At 47.9% G+C, this 17,500-nt stretch overlaps 1 protein-coding gene across 1 annotated transcript in view; it reads left to right on the top strand.

Annotated features, from left to right (window-relative positions):
* Window positions 1–1,296, top strand: part of LOC109886627 (Krueppel-like factor 5) — a 36,986-nt gene extending 35,690 nt beyond the window's left edge. Inside the window, exon 4 of the mRNA XM_031815755.1 lies at window positions 1–1,296. This exon is cut by the window's left edge and continues 3,401 nt beyond it. The gene's annotated coding sequence lies outside the window, so the exon portion shown is untranslated.
* The last annotated feature ends 16,204 nt before the right edge of the window (window positions 1,297–17,500 follow it).

Below are 17,500 nucleotides of genomic sequence, written 5' to 3'. Positions count from 1 at the left end.
ACATCCTGGAGCTTCCTGTCAACTAACATCCTGGAGCTTCCTGTCAACTAACATCCTGGAGCTTCCTGTCACGTCGTTTCATCCTAAGTATCTCTGGGGTCTTCTGAGCTCCACCTAAAAAGGTACTTTGATCAATTTGTATATGTCCCAAATGTCACCCTATATAGTGCACTACTTTAGACCAGGGCCCTATAGAACCCTATTCCCTATATATAGTGCACTACTTTAGACCAGGGCCCTATAGAACCCTATTCCCTATATAGTGCACTACTTTAGACCAGGGCCCTATAGAACCCTATTCCCTATATAGTGCACTACTTTAGACCAGGGCCCTATAGAACCCTATTCCCTATATAGTGCACTACTTTAGACCAGGGCCCTATAGAACCCTATTCCCTATATAGTGCACTACTTTAGACCAGGGCCCTATAGAACCCTATTCCCTATATAGTGCACTACTTTAGACCAGGGCCCTATAGAACCATATTCCCTATATAGTGCACTACTTTAGACCAGGGCCCTATAGAACCCTATTCCCTATATATAGTGCACTACTTTAGACCAGAACCCTATTCCCTATATAGTGCACTACTTTAGGCCAGGGCCCTATAGAACCATATTCCCTATATAGTGCACTACTTTAGACCAGGGCCCTATAGAACCCTATTCCCTATATATAGTGCACTACTTTAGACCAGGGCCCTATAGAACCCTATTCCCTATATATAGTGCACTACTTTAGGCCAGGGCCCTATAGAACCATATTCCCTATATAGTGCACTACTTTAGACCAGGGCCCTATAGAACCCTATTCCCTATATATAGTGCACTACTTTAGTCCAGAACCCTATAGAACCCTATTCCCTATATATAGTGCACTTATTTAGTCCAGGGCCTGTAGTAGTGTACTGTATAGAGAAATAGGCTGCCAATGGATACTAGCTGATACTATAATGAGAAGTCTTCCTAATATTTATTTAACGATACCTGGACAAGAGGGAATCCATCTTTCCTCAGATCGGCCATTTTATTCTGTGTAACTGAAATGCCTTAATGTAAATACCTGCTCTGTAAATAACGTTCTGATTTAATTCGTTTTTTTTGCTCTTTTATTTTATTTTTTAAACAAAAGGGCAGAACTTACAAAATGCCCCGCATCAATGCTGTGTGATTTTGTTTGTTTGTTTTTAAATATTTTGATGATGGTATTGTTTTTATATTTGTAATTTGAACCTATTTTCTAGTTTCCCTTTTGGTAGAAATGAAACAAATAAAATTATAATCAAATAAATCTTGTCCATTTTTTGTCTTTTACATTTTGTTGTCATGATTGAAATGTCTTTTTTTACTGCGAGGGTCCGACGTAAGCAGACAAAGAAAGACTCTTATCCGGCGGGTTCCCCCAATAAGTTTCTCTTGTCATCTTTTCATGCCCAAGGGTTTCCCTAAACCTTCTCGTCTATGTTTACGTAGACGTAGTGCCTCAGCTCAGCTCAGCACGTTAACATGTCTGTTACCAGTCGAGTTTAGGAGTTGAACCTGTTGTGCTGGTTTGACAGGTGTCTTACTAGGATCTTGGCTCAACTTATTGTCATACCTCAGATCACAGAGAGATCTTAGAGATTTAAGAAGAGATTCGGTATCCTTTGAAAAATAGATTGAAAACATGATTGTGTTTTTACTTTTTTTAAAAGATTTTAAAGATAGTCTTTGGCTCGTTATACCATGTTTTAATGTGACTCAAAGAGGAAGAGCCATTCCTCAGGTGAGATCTGATAACTGACTGACGTGTTTTGGAATGTTTATCATGATTCTATAAATCATTCTAGAAGCGTTTTGATTCTAGAAGCATCTGATTCAGTAGACCGAAGACTGGCTTGGTTCCAGAGGATCATTCCAGAAGCTTTACTGTGAAACATTTACCTACTGGATACCATTCCAGTTTGTCAGCCCAGTTATCTAACCCCTCCTAGCTAGCTTTGTGAACTCCCTTCACTACATCTCTAACCCCTCCTAGCTAGCTTTGTGAACTCCCTTCACTACATGTCTAACCCCTCCTAGCTAGCTTTATGAACTCCCTTCACTACATGTCTAACCCCTCCTAGCTAGCTTTATGAACCTTCACTACATGTCTAACCCCTCCTAGCTAGCTTTGAACTCCCTTCACTACATGTCTAACCCCTCCTAGCTAGCTTTATGAACCTTCACTACATGTCTAACCCCTCCTAGCTAGCTTTATGAACCTTCACTACATGTCTAACCCCTCCTAGCTAGCTTTGTGAACTCCCTTCACCACATGTCTAACCCCTCCTAGCTAGCTTTATGAACCTTCACTACATGTCTAACCCCTCCTAGCTAGCTTTATGAACCTTCACTACATGTCTAACCCCTCCTAGCTAGCTTTATGAACCTTCACTACATGTCTAACCCCTCCTAGCTAGCTTTATGAACCTTCACTACATGTCTAACCCCTCCTAGCTAGCTTTATGAGCTCCCTTCACTACATGTCTAACCCCTCCTAGCTAGCTTTATGAACTCCCTTCACTACATGTCTAACCCCTCCTAGCTAGCTTTATGAGCTCCCTTCACTACATGTCTAACCCCTCCTAGCTAGCTTTATGAACCTTCACTACATGTCTAACCCCCCCTAGCTAGCTTTATGAACCTTCACTACATGTCTAACCCCTCCTAGCTAGCTTTATGAGCTCCCTTCACTACATGTCTAACCCCTCCTAGCTAGCTTTATGAACCTTCACTACATGTCTAACCCCTCCTAGCTAGCTTTATGAACCTTCACTACATGTCTAACCCCCCCTAGCTAGCTTTATGAACCTTCACTACATGTCTAACCCCTCCTAGCTAGCTTTATGAGCTCCCTTCACCACATGTCTAACCCCTCCTAGCTAGCTTTATGAACTCCCTTCACTACATGTCTAACCCCTCCTAGCTAGCTTTATGAACCTTCACTACATGTCTAACCCCTCCTAGCTAGCTTTATGAACCTTCACTACATGTCTAACCCCTCCTAGCTAGCTTTATGAGCTCCCTTCACTACATGTCTAACCCCTCCTAGCTAGCTTTATGAGCTCCCTTCACTACATGTCTAACCCCTCCTAGCTAGCTTTATGAACCTTCACTACATGTCTAACCCCTCCTAGCTAGCTTTATGAACTCCCTTCACTACATGTCTAACCCCTCCTAGCTAGCTTTATGAACCTTCACTACATGTCTAACCCCTCCTAGCTAGCTTTATGAACCTTCACTACATGTCTAACCCCTCCTAGCTAGCTTTATGAACCTTCACTACATGTCTAACCCCTCCTAGCTAGCTTTATGAACTCCCTTCACCACATGTCTAACCCCTCCTAGCTAGCTTTATGAACCTTCACCACCTGTCTAACCCCTCCTAGCTAGCTTTATGAGCTCCCTTCACTACATGTGGGCATCGGTCTCTGATTGGAGACGACTGGGCATCGGTCTCTGATTGGAGACGACTGGGCATCGGTCTCTGATTGGAGACGACTGGGCATCGGTCTCTGATTGGAGACGACTGGCCATCGGTCTCTGATTGGAGACGACTGGCCATTGGTCTCTGATTGGAGAGGTGTAGTGTCCTGTTGGTCTCTGGTCAGAGGTGTAGTGTCCTGTTGGTCTCTGGTCAGAGGTGTAGTGTCCTGTTGGACTCTGGTCAGAGGTGTAGTGTCCTGTTGGACTCTGGTCAGAGGTGTAGTGTCCTGTTGGACTCTGGTCAGAGGTGTAGTGTCCTGTTGGACTCTGGTCAGAGGTGTCGTGTCCTGTTGGGTATAGTGCGTCATTATAGACGTAGACTGGGAGTTGTCACTCTGACAGCGTACAACCTGCAGGATTCCTGCTGAGACACTGCTGCACATCAACACTGTTCTCCTTTGATGTGAGATCAGGAAACCATGAAAAAGGAAAACATTCTTTCATCGTTTAGGTAAAGAAAGGAAAGAAAGGGAATTCCCCCTGACTGACTCTCTCTCTCTCTCTCTCTCTGCCTCTCTCTCTCTCTCTGCTCTCTCTCTCTGCCTCTCTCTCTCTCTCTCTCTCTCTCTGCCTCTCTCTCTCTCTGCCTCTCTCTCTCTCTGCCCCTCTCTCTCTCTGCCTCTCTCTCTCTCTCTCTCTCTCTCTCTCTCTGCCCCTCTCTCTCTCTGCCCCTCTCTCTCTCTCTGCCCCTCTCTCTCTCTGCCCCTCTCTCTCTCTCTGCCACTCTCTCTTGTTCTTTCTTTGTCGCTCCCTCTGCCACACTCTCTGCCTCTCTCTCTCTCTCTCTATCTCTCTCTCGGTCTCTCTCCCTCGGCCTCTCGGCCTCTCTCCCTCTGCCCCCCCTTCTCTTACCCTGTGTCTACATGTGTTCTTAGTTTGAGTCTCAGCATTAACCCTGGATGTAATGTACCCCCGTTGTCTAAAGAAAAGGAATGAGAGAGAAACAATGGAAGCTCCAGAGGACCCGATCAGACTCTTCCTCCTGAGATGTCCTCCTTCACATCTCCACCTCCTCCTCTCTTTCTTTCCATCTCTCCATCCATCCACAGAATCCTCTCTTCTCCCTGGAGAGGGGGTCCGGTTATTGTTTTAATGTACAGTCAGGGACCCTCCCACCCACTCAGTTTAAAGGTGACGATCAGACCAGATATATTTTCTCATAACCTGCTCATGCTGGATCAATAAGACTAAGGACTCATCCCAAATGGCACCCTTGTTCTCTACAGAGTGCACTACCGTCGACTAGTGTCCTATATGTCGGCCCTGGCCAAAAGAAGTGCTCTCTTCGGGTCGCGACCTCCTGTTAGCAGAACAATAGACAGTGTTCTGTACTGAGGGGAAAACACCCCAAACAGGGAGGGAGACTTATTATTTCAAGTGGAGGTCGTTAAGGTCAAGGAGAGGGGTTAGAAGGATGTACTGCCTGTTTTCTGTCATGAAGGGCTTTCTGACTTTACCATTGAGGTCGTTACAGTCGAGGGTGATGTGCCTTTTCTGTCATTGAGGTCGTCACAGTCGAGGGTGATGTGCCCTTTTCTGTCATTGAGGTAGTTACAGTCGAGGGTGATGTGCCCTTTTCTGTCATTGAGGTCGTTACAGTCGAGGGTGATGTGCCCTTTTCTGTCATTGAGGTAGTTACAGTCGAGGGTGATGTGCCCTTTCTGTCATTGAGGTAGTTACAGTAGAGGGTGATGTGCCCTTTTCTGTCATTGAGGTAGTTACAGTCGAGGGTGATGTGCCCTTTTCTGTCATTGAGGTAGTTACAGTCGAGGGTGATGTGCCCTTTTCTGTCAATGAGGTAGTTACAGTAGAGGGTGATGTGCCCTTTTCTGTCATTGAGGTCGCGTCTTCTCCCTGCCTCTTACCCGTGTCTCCTCCCTGTCTCTTACCCGCGTCTTCTCCCTGCCTCTTACCCGCGTCTCCTCCCTGGCTCTTACCCGTGTCTCCTCCCTGCCTCTTACCCGTGCCTCCTCCCTGCCTCTTACCCGTGTCTCCTCCCTGGCTCTTACCTGTGTCTCCTCCCTGCCTCTTACCCGTGTCTCCTCCCTGCCTCTTACCCGCGTCTCCTCCCTGCCTCTTACCCTCGCCTGATGGAGTCTCGTCATGATGCCTCCTCCCTGCCTCTTACCCTCGTCTGCTGTCTGCTCGTCATGATGCCTCCTCCCTGCATCTTACCCTCGTCTGCTGTCTGCTCGTCATGATGCCTCCTCCCTGCCTTTTACCCTCGTCTGCTGTGTGATGGAGTCTCGTCATGATGCCTCCTCCCTGTCTCTTACCCTCGTCTGCTGTCTGCTCGTCATGATGCCGCCTCCCTGCCTCTCACCCTCTTCTGGTGGCAGATGGAGTCTCGTCATGATGCCTCCTCCCTGCCTCTTACCCTCGTCTGCTGTCTGATGGAGTCTCGTCATGATGCCTCCTCCCTGCCTCTTAACCGCATCTCCTCCCTGCCTCTTACCCTCGCCTGCATCTTTCACCGCTGCTTCCTCTTTCGAGTCCCAAGGATTAGGGCCCCGGGGACTCTGTCCCTTTCTCTCTGTCTCCCTCTTTTCTCTCCCTGTCTCTCTTTTCTCTCTGTCTCTCTCTCTCTTTTCTCTCTGTCTCTCTCTTTTTCTCTGTCTCTGTCTCTCTTTTCTCTCTGTCTCTCTCTCTCTTTTCTCTCTGTCTCTCTCTCTCTGTCTCTCTCTCTCTCTCTTTTCTCTCTGTCTCTCTCTCTCTGTCTCTCTCTCTTCTCTCTCTCTCTCTTCTCTCTTTCTCTTTTTTCAGAAGAGGTAACTTCCTATCATCAGGTCTAATTCACTGTGTTTTGTGTGTGAGATACCTATGTGTGAATCTGCACTCTCTATGGAGCTCCTAACTATGATATGAACTAATAGGATGACTAGCAGACCCTATGGAGCTCCTAACTATGATATGAACTAATAGGATGACTAGCAGACCCTATGGAGCTCCTAACTATGAAATGAACTAATAGGATGACTAGCAGACTCTATGGAGCTCCTAACTATGATATGAACTAACAGGATGTCTAGCAGACTCTATGGAGCTCCTAACTATGATATGAACTAACAGGATGTCTAGCAGACTCTATGGAGCTCCTCCCTATGATATGAACTAACAGGATCTCTAGCAGACTCTATGGAGCCCCTCCCTATGATATGAACTAACAGGATGTCTAGCAGACTCTATGGAGATCCTCCCTATGATATGAACTAACAGGATGTCTAGCAGACTCTATGGAGCTCCCACTATGATATGAACTAACAGGATGTCTAGCAGAGTCTATGTAGCTCCTCTCTATGATATGAACTAACAGGATGTCTAGCAGACTCTATGGAGCTCCCCCCTATAATATGAACTAACAGGATGTCTAGAAGACTCTATGGAGCTCCTGCCTATGATATGAACTAACAGGATGTCTAGCAGACTCTATGGAGCTCCTAACTATGATATGAACTAACAGGATCTCTAGCAGACTCTATGGAGCCCCTCCCTATGATATGAACTAACAGGATGTCTAGCAGACTCTATGGAGCTCCCCCCTATAATATGAACTAACAGGATGTCTAGAAGACTCTATAGAGCTCCTCCCTATGATATAAACTAACGGGATGTCTAGCAGACTCTATGGAGCTCTAACCCTATGAAATGAACTAATAGGATGACTAGCAGACTCTATGGAGCTCCTAACTATGATATGAACTAACAGGATGACTAGCAGACTCTATGGAGCTCCTAACCATGATATGAACTAACAGGATGTCTAGCAGACTCTATGGAGCTCCCACTATAATATGAACTAACAGGATGTCTAGCAGACCCTATGGAGCTCCTAACTATGATATGAACTAACAGGATGTCTAGCAGACTCTATGGAGCTCCCACTATGATATGAACTAACAGGATGTCTAGCAGAGTCTATGTAGCTCCTCTCTATGATATGAACTAACAGGATGTCTAGCAGACTCTATGGAGCTCCCCCCTATAATATGAACTAACAGGATGTCTAGCAGACTCTATGGAGCTCCTGCCTATGATATGAACTAACAGGATGTCTAGCAGACTCTATGGAGCTCCCCCCTATAATATGAACTAACAGGATGTCTAGCAGACTCTATGGAGCTCCTGCCTATGATATGAACTAACAGGATGTCTAGCAGACTCTATAGAGCTCCTCCCTATTATTTGAACTAACAGGATGACTAGCAGACTCTATGGAGCTCCTAACTATGATATGAACTAACATGATGTCTAGCAGACTCTATGGAGCTCCCACTATGATATGAACTAACAGGATATCTAGCAGACTCTATGGAGCTCCTCCCTATGATATGAACTAACAGGATGTCTAGCAGACTCTATGGAGCTCCTAACTATGATATGAACTAACAGGATCTCTAGCAGACTCTATGGAGCTCCCACTATGATATGAACTAACAGGATGTCTAGCACACTCTATGGAGCTCCTCCCTATGATATGAACTAACATGATGTCTAGCAGACTCTATGGAGCTCCCACTATGATATGAACTAACATGATGTCTAGCAGACTCTATGGAGCTCCCACTATGATATGAACTAACAGGATGTCTAGCAGACTCTATGGAGCTCCACCCTATGATATGAACTAACAGGATGTCTAGCAGACTCTATGGAGCTCCTCCCTATGATATGAACTAACAGGATGTCTAGCAGACTCTATGGAGCTCCACCCTATGATATGAACTAACAGGATGTCTAGCAGACTCTATGGAGCTCCTCCCTATGATATGAACGAACAGGATGTCTAGCAGACTCTATGGATCTCCCACTATGACATGAACTAACAGGATGTCTAGCAGACTCTATGGAGCTCCTCCCTATGATATGAACTAACAGGATGTCTAGCAGACTCTATGGAGCTCCTCCCTATGATATGAACTAACAGGATGTCTAGCAGACTCTATGGAGCTCCTGCCTATGATATGAACTAACAGGATGTCTAGCAGACTCTATGGAGCTCCTCCCTACGATACAGCTCATAGATTGGGGTCATATCATACCCCTTATTTTATAGGACTATTTTACTATTTCCAAGGGGAAAAAAACAGCAACAACAAGATAATTAACGTTGAAAAAGCCTTTCTGCCCCATTTTATAACCAGTTCATATTGATTTCTGAGAAGTTTTGAGCTCAAAGTACCAAGTAATCAGTCATTCCACTATCAGCTAATGTTTTGGTAAATATCACCTTGCATGAACCTTTTAAATAGGACACTTTGTGTGTCCTTCTCTTTAGAGAGAACAACCAATCTATTTCTGTCTTTGTCCAGCAGTGACAACTGCAGAGTGAGGGCTTTTTGTGTCCTTATCACTGCTGGGTAAAGGTGGAGAATGGCCCATACGCGCGAACATGCAGGTTTTAGATTGCTGTCATTTAACAGACGCTCTCATCCAGAGAAACTACTGAATGCATACATTCTACTCTTCATCATTCATAGATACATACTACTCTTCATCATTCATAGACACATTCTACTCTTCATCATTCATAGATACATTCTACTCTTCATCATTCATAGATACATACTACCCTTCATCATTCATAGATACATACTACTCTTCATCATTCATAGATTCATACTACTCTTCATCATTCATAGATACATTCTACTCTTCATCATTCATAGATACATTCTACTCTTCATCATTCATAGATACTCTTCATCATTCATAGATACTCTTCATCATTCATACTACTCTTCATCATTCATACTACTCTTCATCCTTCATAGATACATACTACTCTTCATCATTCATAGATACTCTTCATCATTCATAGATACTCTTCATCATTCATACTACTCTTCATCATTCATAGATACATACTACTCTTCAACATTCATAGATTCATACTACTCTTCATCATTCATAGATACATACTACTCTTCATCATTCATAGATACATACTACTCTTCATCCTTCATAGATACATACTACTCTTCTTCATTCATATTACTCTTCATCATTCATAGATACATACTACTCTTCATCATTCATAGATACTCTTCATCATTCATAGATACTCTTCATCATTCATACTACTCTTCATCATTCATAGATACATACTACTCTTCAACATTCATAGATTCATACTACTCTTCATCATTCATAGATACATACTACTCTTCATCATTCATAGATACATACTACTCTTCATCCTTCATAGATACATACTACTCTTCTTCATTCATATTACTCTTCATCATTCATAGATACATACTACTCTTCATCATTCATAGATACTCTTCATCATTCATAGTACTCTTCATCATTCATAGATACATACTACTCATCATCATTCATAGATACTCTTCATCATTCATACTACTCATCATCATTCATAGATACTCTTCATCATTCATACTACTCTTCATCATTCATAGATACATACTACTCTTAATCATTCATAGATACTCTTCATCATTCATACTACTCTTCATCATTCATAGATACATACTACTCATCATCATTCATAGATACTCTTCATCATTCATACTACTCATCATTCATAGATACTCTTCATCATTCATACTACTCTTCATCATTCATAGATACATACTACTCTTAATCATTCATAGATACTCTTCATCATTCATACTACTCTTCATCATTCATAGATACATACTACTCTTCATCATTCATACTACTCTTCATCATTCATAGATACATACTACCCTTCATCATTCATAGATACATACTACTCTTCATCATTCATAGATACATACTACCCTTCATCAAGGTCCGATATCATGGGAGTAATCGACCACTTCCCTGTACAAATAGCTGATGTATAACCCAGCCCATTCGAAGGCTATAAAAGGTTCAACAGAGATTAGAGTCAAAGTTGTGGTTTTGTAAACGGACCAATGACTAACTACTACCAGTAAGGGTTAATGGCTGCAGTTCCAGACAAGAATAACAGTACAGTCGTCTTCAACCAGTCGTGAACATTCTCAAACACAACCCTGGTTAGAGCAAGCTGCTGTGGTCGATGTCAACCCACCACAAAGACAGTCCTGGTTAGAGCTGTGGTCGGGGTCAACCCACCACAAAGACAGTCCTGGTTAGAGCTGTGGTCGAGGTCAACCCACCACAAAGACAGTCCTGGTTAGAGCTGTGGTCGGGGTCAACCCACCCAACACAAAGACAGTCCTGGTTAGAGCTGTGGTCGGGGTCAACCCAACACAAAGACAGTCCTGGTTAGAGCTGTGGTCGGGGTCAACCCAACACAAAGACAGTCCTGGTTAGAGCTGTGGTCGGGGTCAACCCAACACAAAGACAGTCCTGGTTAGAGCTGTGGTCGGGGTCAACCCAACACAAAGACAGTCCTGGTTAGAGCTGAGGTCGGGGTCAACCCACCCAACACAAAGACAGTCCTGGTTAGAGCTGTGGTCGGGGTCAACCCAACACAAAGACAGTCCTGGTTAGAGCTGTGGTCGGGGTCAACCCAACACAAACACAACCCTGGTTAGAGCTGTGGTCGGGGTCAACCCAACACAAACACAACCCTGGTTAGAGCTGTGGTCGGGGTCAACCCAACACAAAGACAGTCCTGGTTAGAGCTGTGGTCGGGGTCAACCCAACACAAAGACAGTCCTGGATAGAGCTGTGGTCGGGGTCAACCCAACACAAAGACAGTCCTGGTTAGAGCTGTGGTCGGGGTCAACCCAACACAAAGACAGTCCTGGTTAGAGCTGTGGTCGGGGTCAACCCAACACAAAGACAGTCCTGGTTAGAGCTGTGGTCGGGGTCAACCCAACACAAAGACAGTCCTGGTTAGAGCTGTGGTCGGGGTCAATTCAACACGAAGACAGTCCTGGTTAGAGCTGTGGTCGGGGTCAACCCAACACAAAGACAGTCCTGGTTAGAGCTGTGGTCGGGGTCAACCCAACACAAAGACAGTCCTGGTTAGAGCTGTGGTCGGGGTCAACCCAACACAAAGACAGTCCTGGTTAGAGCTGTGGTCGGGGTCAACCCAACACAAAGACAGTCCTGGTTAGAGCTGTGGTCGGGGTCAACCCAACACAAAGACAGTCCTGGTTAGAGCTGTGGTCGGGGTCAATTCAACACGAAGACAGTCCTGGTTAGAGCTGTGGTCGGGGTCAACCCAACACAAAGACAGTCCTGGTTAGAGCTGTGGTCGGGGTCAACCCAACACAAAGACAGTCCTGGTTAGAGCTGTGGTCGGGGTCAACCCAACACGAAGACAGTCCTGGTTAGAGCTGTGGTCGGGGTCAACCCACCCAACACAACCCTGGTTAGAGCTGTGGTCGGTGTCAACCCACCCAACACAAAGACAGTCCTGGTTAGAGCTGTGGTCGGGGTCAACCCAACACAAAGACAGTCCTGGTTAGAGCTGTGGTCGGGGTCAACCCAACACAAAGACAGTCCTGGTTAGAGCTGTGGTCGGGGTCAACCCAACACGAAGACAGTCCTGGTTAGAGCTGTGGTCGGGGTCAACCCACCCAACACAACCCTGGTTAGAGCTGTGGTCGGTGTCAACCCACCCAACACAAAGACAGTCCTGGTTAGAGCTGTGGTCGGGGTCAACCCAACACAAAGACAGTCCTGGTTAGAGCTGTGGTCGGGGTCAACCCAACACGAAGACAGTCCTGGTTAGAGCTGTGGTCGGGGTCAACCCAACACAAACACAACCCTGGTTAGAGCTGTGGTCGGGGTCAACCCAACACAAACACAACCCTGGTTAGAGCTGTGGTCGGGGTCAACCCAACACAAACACAACCCTGGTTAGAGCTGTGGTCGGGGTCAACCCAACACAAACACAACCCTGGTTAGAGCTGTGGTCGGGGTCAACCCAACACAAACACAACCCTGGTTAGAGCTGTGGTCGGGGTCAACCCAACACAAACACAACCCTGGTTAGAGCTGTGGTCGGGGTCAACCCAACACAAACACAACCCTGGTTAGAGCTGTGGTCGGGGTCAACCCAACACAAACACAACCCTGGTTAGAGCTGTGGTCGGGGTCAACCCAACACAAACACAACCCTGGTTAGAGCTGTGGTCGGGGTCAACCCAACACAAACACAACCCTGGTTAGAGCTGTGGTCGGGGTCAACCCAACACAAACACAACCCTGGTTAGAGCTGTGGTCGGGGTCAACCCAACACAAACACAACCCTGGTTAGAGCTGTGGTCGGGGTCAACCCAACACAAACACAACCCTGGTTAGAGCTGTGGTCGGGGTCAACCCAACACAAACACAACCCTGGTTAGAGCTGTGGTCGGGGTCAACCCAACACAAACACAACCCTGGTTAGAGCTGTGGTCGGGGTCAACCCAACACAAACACAACCCTGGTTAGAGCTGTGGTCGGGGTCAACCCAACACAGTCAGCACTAGAACCCATATAACTTGGTGGTGAGGCTCACTAGCTGATGAGAACAAGACAAGTCAATGAACTTAAATGATATTTCCAAACGCCAGGAATCTTCGAAGACACCTATAGACACGTCAAGACAAGACTACGACTTTGAATGATGTCTCTAAATGTCAGTTAAAACATGAATCCTGTGAGACATTTAGAGACATGTCAGGACAAGACTGTGAACTTACGAAGACATCATGTATCTAAACATGATGAACTTACGAAGACATTATGTGTACAGACATTGTGTCTCCTGGATTCATCTGTATTTATCCTCTCCTCTCCTCTCATTCATCAGCCTGAACTTTAATTGCCAAATCTAATCCTGGCTTCTTATTTGCCAATCCACGGAAGAAGCGACAATGCTGATTGGCTAAGGACCAAGACAAAGAATAGAAGGTCAGGTAAAGAGACAAACCCACACAGGCAGACAGACAGGCAGGCAGACAGACAGACAGACAGACAGACAGATAGATAGATAGACAGACAGACAGACAGACAGACAGACAGACAGACAGACAGACAGACAGACAGACAGACAGACAGACAGACAGACAGACAGGCAGACAGGCACGCCGACAGACAGACAGACAGACAGACAGACAGGCAGCAGACAGACAGACAGACAGACAGACAGACAGACAGACAGACAGACAGACAGACAGACAGGCAGACAGACAGAGACAGGCAGGCCGACAGGCAGGCAGGCAGACAGACAGGCAGGCAGGCAGGCAGACATACAGACAGACAGGCAGGCAGGCCGACAGACAGGCAGACAGGCAGACAGGCAGGCAGGCAGGCAGGCAGGCTGACAGACAGACAGACAGGCAGACAGGCAGACATACAGACAGACATACAGACAGGCAGACAGACAGACAGGCACACAGACATACAGATAGACAGGCAGGCCGACAGACAGGCAGACAGACAGACAGACAGACAGACAGACAGACAGACAGGCAGGCAGGCAGACAGACAGACAGGCAGGCAGGCCGACAGACAGGCAGACAGGCAGACAGGCAGGCAGGCAGGCAGGCAGGCTGACAGACAGACAGACAGGCAGACAGGCAGACATACAGACAGACATACAGACAGGCAGACAGACAGACAGGCACACAGACATACAGATAGACAGGCAGGCCGACAGACAGGCAGACAGACAGGCAGACAGGCAGGCTGACAGACAGGCAGACAGACATACAGACAGGCAGGCAGGCAGGCAGGCAGGCAGGCAGGCAGGCAGACAGACATACAGACAGATAGACAGGCAGACAGACAGACAGACAGACAGACAGACAGACAGACAGGCAGACAGGCAGACAGACATACAGACAGGCCGACAGACATGCAGACAGACAGACAGACATACAGACATACAGACAGACATACAGACAGACAGACAGACAGACAGACAGACAGACAGACAGGCAGACAGACATACAGATAGACAGATAGGCAGGCAGACAGACACACAGACATACATACAGATAGACAGACAGGCAGGCAGGCAGGCCGACAGACAGACAGACAGGCAGACAGACAGACAGACAGACAGACAGATCATGGGAACAAAACCTTTGTTGGAGATGGTGTGTGTGTGAGAGAGATATTAAAATTCCTTTATTGGCCCAACAGTTCCATCACCAAAAAGCCCCACTTCAACAGACCTAGAAAGCCTAACCCCCTGACCAACCCAGGTTGCCCTGACGAACACACCCTGACAAAGTCCACCCGACGCTTCACAAGCCCTCTATATACATGCTCCAATGTCAGCCGAGCCTCCAGCAGCCCACAACTCTGGGGTCCGTTCACCCCGCTCCCTCCAATGTCAGCCGAGCCCCCAGCAGCCCCAGCAGCACAGCTCTGGGGTCCGGACAACAGACCCCCCCCACAGAACAGACCTCCCCCTCCCCACAGAACAGACCCCCCCCCTCCCCACAGAACAGACCCCCCCTCCCCACAGAACAGACCCCCCCTCCCCACAGAACAGACCTCCCCCTCCCCACAGAACAGACCTCCCCCTCCCCACAGAACAGACCCCCCCTCCCCACAGAACAGACAAAAAATACATGTTAAAATTTGTTTTTTTTTTAATTATAATTTCACACAGGGGTGAAGAGTCACCCAGGCCAGCAATCTGAGCCCAACATTGTTTCATATCTATATTGATGAATTTGCAAAACAGTCTACAGCTTCAGTTGGAGCCATCTACGGCTCCTGATGGGGCCACCTACGGCTCCTGTTGGGGCCATCTACGGCTCATGTTGGGGCCACCTACGGCTCCTGTTGGGGCCACCTACGGCTCCTGTTGGGGCCATCTACGGCTCCTGTTGGGGCCACCTACGGCACCTGTTGGGGCCACCTACGGCTCCTGTTGGGGCCAGCTACGGCTCCTGTTGGGGCCATCTACGGCTCCTGTTGGGGCCACCTACGGCTCCTGATGGGGCCAGCTACGGCTCCTGATGGGGCCACCTACGGCTCCTGATGGGGCCATCTACGGCTCCTGATGGGGCCACCTACGGCTCCTGTTGGGGCCATCTACGGCTCCTGTTGGGGCCACCTACGGCTCCTGTTGGGGCCACCTACGGCTCCTGTTGGGGCCACCTACGGCTCCTGATGGGGCCACCTACGGCTCCTGTTGGGGCCACCTACGGCTCCTGTTGGGGCCACCTACGGCTCCTGTTGGGGCCACCTACGGCTCCTGTTGGGGCCACCTACGGCTCCTGTTGGGGCCACCTACGGCTCCTGATGGGGCCACCTTCGGCTCCTGTTGGGGCCACCTACGGCTCCTGTTGGGGTCATCTACGGCTCCTGTTGGGGCCACCTACGGCTCCTGATGGGGCCACCTACGGCTCCTGTTGGGGCCACCTACGGCTCCTGTTGGGGCCACCTACGGCTCCTGTTGGGGCCACCTACGGCTCCTGATGGGGCCATCTACGGCTCCCGTTGGGGCCACCTACGGCTCCCGTTGGGGCCACCTACGGCTCCTGTTGGGGCCACCTACGGCTCCTGTTGGGGCCACCTACGGCTCCTGTTGGGGCCAGCTACGGCTCCTGTTGGGGCCATCTACGGCTCATGTTGGGGCCACCTACGGCTCCTGTTGGGGCCACCTACGGCTCCTGTTGGGGCCACCTACGGCTCCTGATGGGTCTCAACAGGGGTACAACAGGGGTAACAACAGGGGTTACAACAGGGGTTACAACAGGGGTAACAACAGGGGTTACAACAGGGGTCTCAACAGGGGTAACAACAGGGGTAACAACAGGGGTTACAACAGGGGTCTCAACAGGGGTAACAACAGGGGTAACAACAAGGGTTTCAACAGGGGTTACAACAGGGGTTACAACAGGGGTTACAACAGGGGTAACAACAGGGGTTACACCAGGGGTTTCAACAGGGGTAACAACAGGGGTTACAACATGGGTCTCAACAGGGGTAACAACAGGGGTTACAACAGGGGTAACAACAGGGGTTACAACAGGGGTAACAACAAGGGTTTCAACAGGGGTAACAACAGGGGTTACAACAGGGGTAACAACAGGGGTAACAACAGGGGTCTCAACAGGGGTTTACAACAGGGGTTTCAACAGGGGTTACAACAGGGGTAACAACAGGGGTTTACAACAGGAGTAACAACAGGGGTAACAACAGGGGTAACAACAGGGGTTACAACAGGGGTTACAACAGGGGTAACAACAGGGGTTTCAACAGGGGTCACAACAGGGGTAACAACAGGGGTAACAACAGGGGTTACAACAGGGGTTACAACAGGGGTCACATGGATTACAACAAGGGTTTCAACAGGGGTTTCAACAGGGGTTTCAACAGGGCTTGCAACAGGGGTAACAACAGGGGTTACAACAGGGGTTACAACAGGGGTTACAACAGGGGTAACAACAGGGGTAACAACAGGGGTTTCAACAGGGGTAACAACAGGGGTTACAACAGGGGTCACAACATGGGTTACAACAGGGGTCTCAACAGGGGTTTCAACAGGGGTCACATGGATTACAACAGGGGTCTCAACAGGGGTAACAACAGGGGTTACAACAGGGGTCTCAACAGGGGTCACAACAGGGGTCACAACAGGGGTTACAACAGGGGTTTCAACAGGGGTCTCAACAGGGGTTTCAACAGGGGTCTCAACAGGGGTCACAACAGGGGTTACAGGGGTTACAGGGGTCACAACAGGGGTCACAACAGGGGTTACAACAGGGGTCACAACAGGGGTTTCAACAGGGGTCACAACAGGGGTCACAACAGGGGTTTCAACAGGGGTCACAACAGGGGTTACAACGCAGCCTGTCAGTGTTAGATGCCGACTGACAAAACTGGACACTGACGGTGAACATGATTAAAACAAACATTTTCATCTTCCAAAAGGGGGAGGGGTCTGATGACTGGAACAGTTTATCATGTGTACTGTGGTATTACATCCTAAACCTGAATACCAACATAGACCACATAGCTGTACTCAGGGAACTGACATCCTGAATACCAAGATAGACCACATAGCTGTACTCAGGGAACTGACATCCTAAACCTGAATACCAACATAGACCACATA

This window comes from Oncorhynchus kisutch, unplaced genomic scaffold, assembly GCF_002021735.2.
Source record: "Oncorhynchus kisutch isolate 150728-3 unplaced genomic scaffold, Okis_V2 scaffold601, whole genome shotgun sequence".
In the NCBI taxonomy this organism is placed as follows: domain Eukaryota; kingdom Metazoa; phylum Chordata; class Actinopteri; order Salmoniformes; family Salmonidae; genus Oncorhynchus; species Oncorhynchus kisutch.
This window is presented reverse-complemented; position numbering and strand designations above follow the sequence as displayed.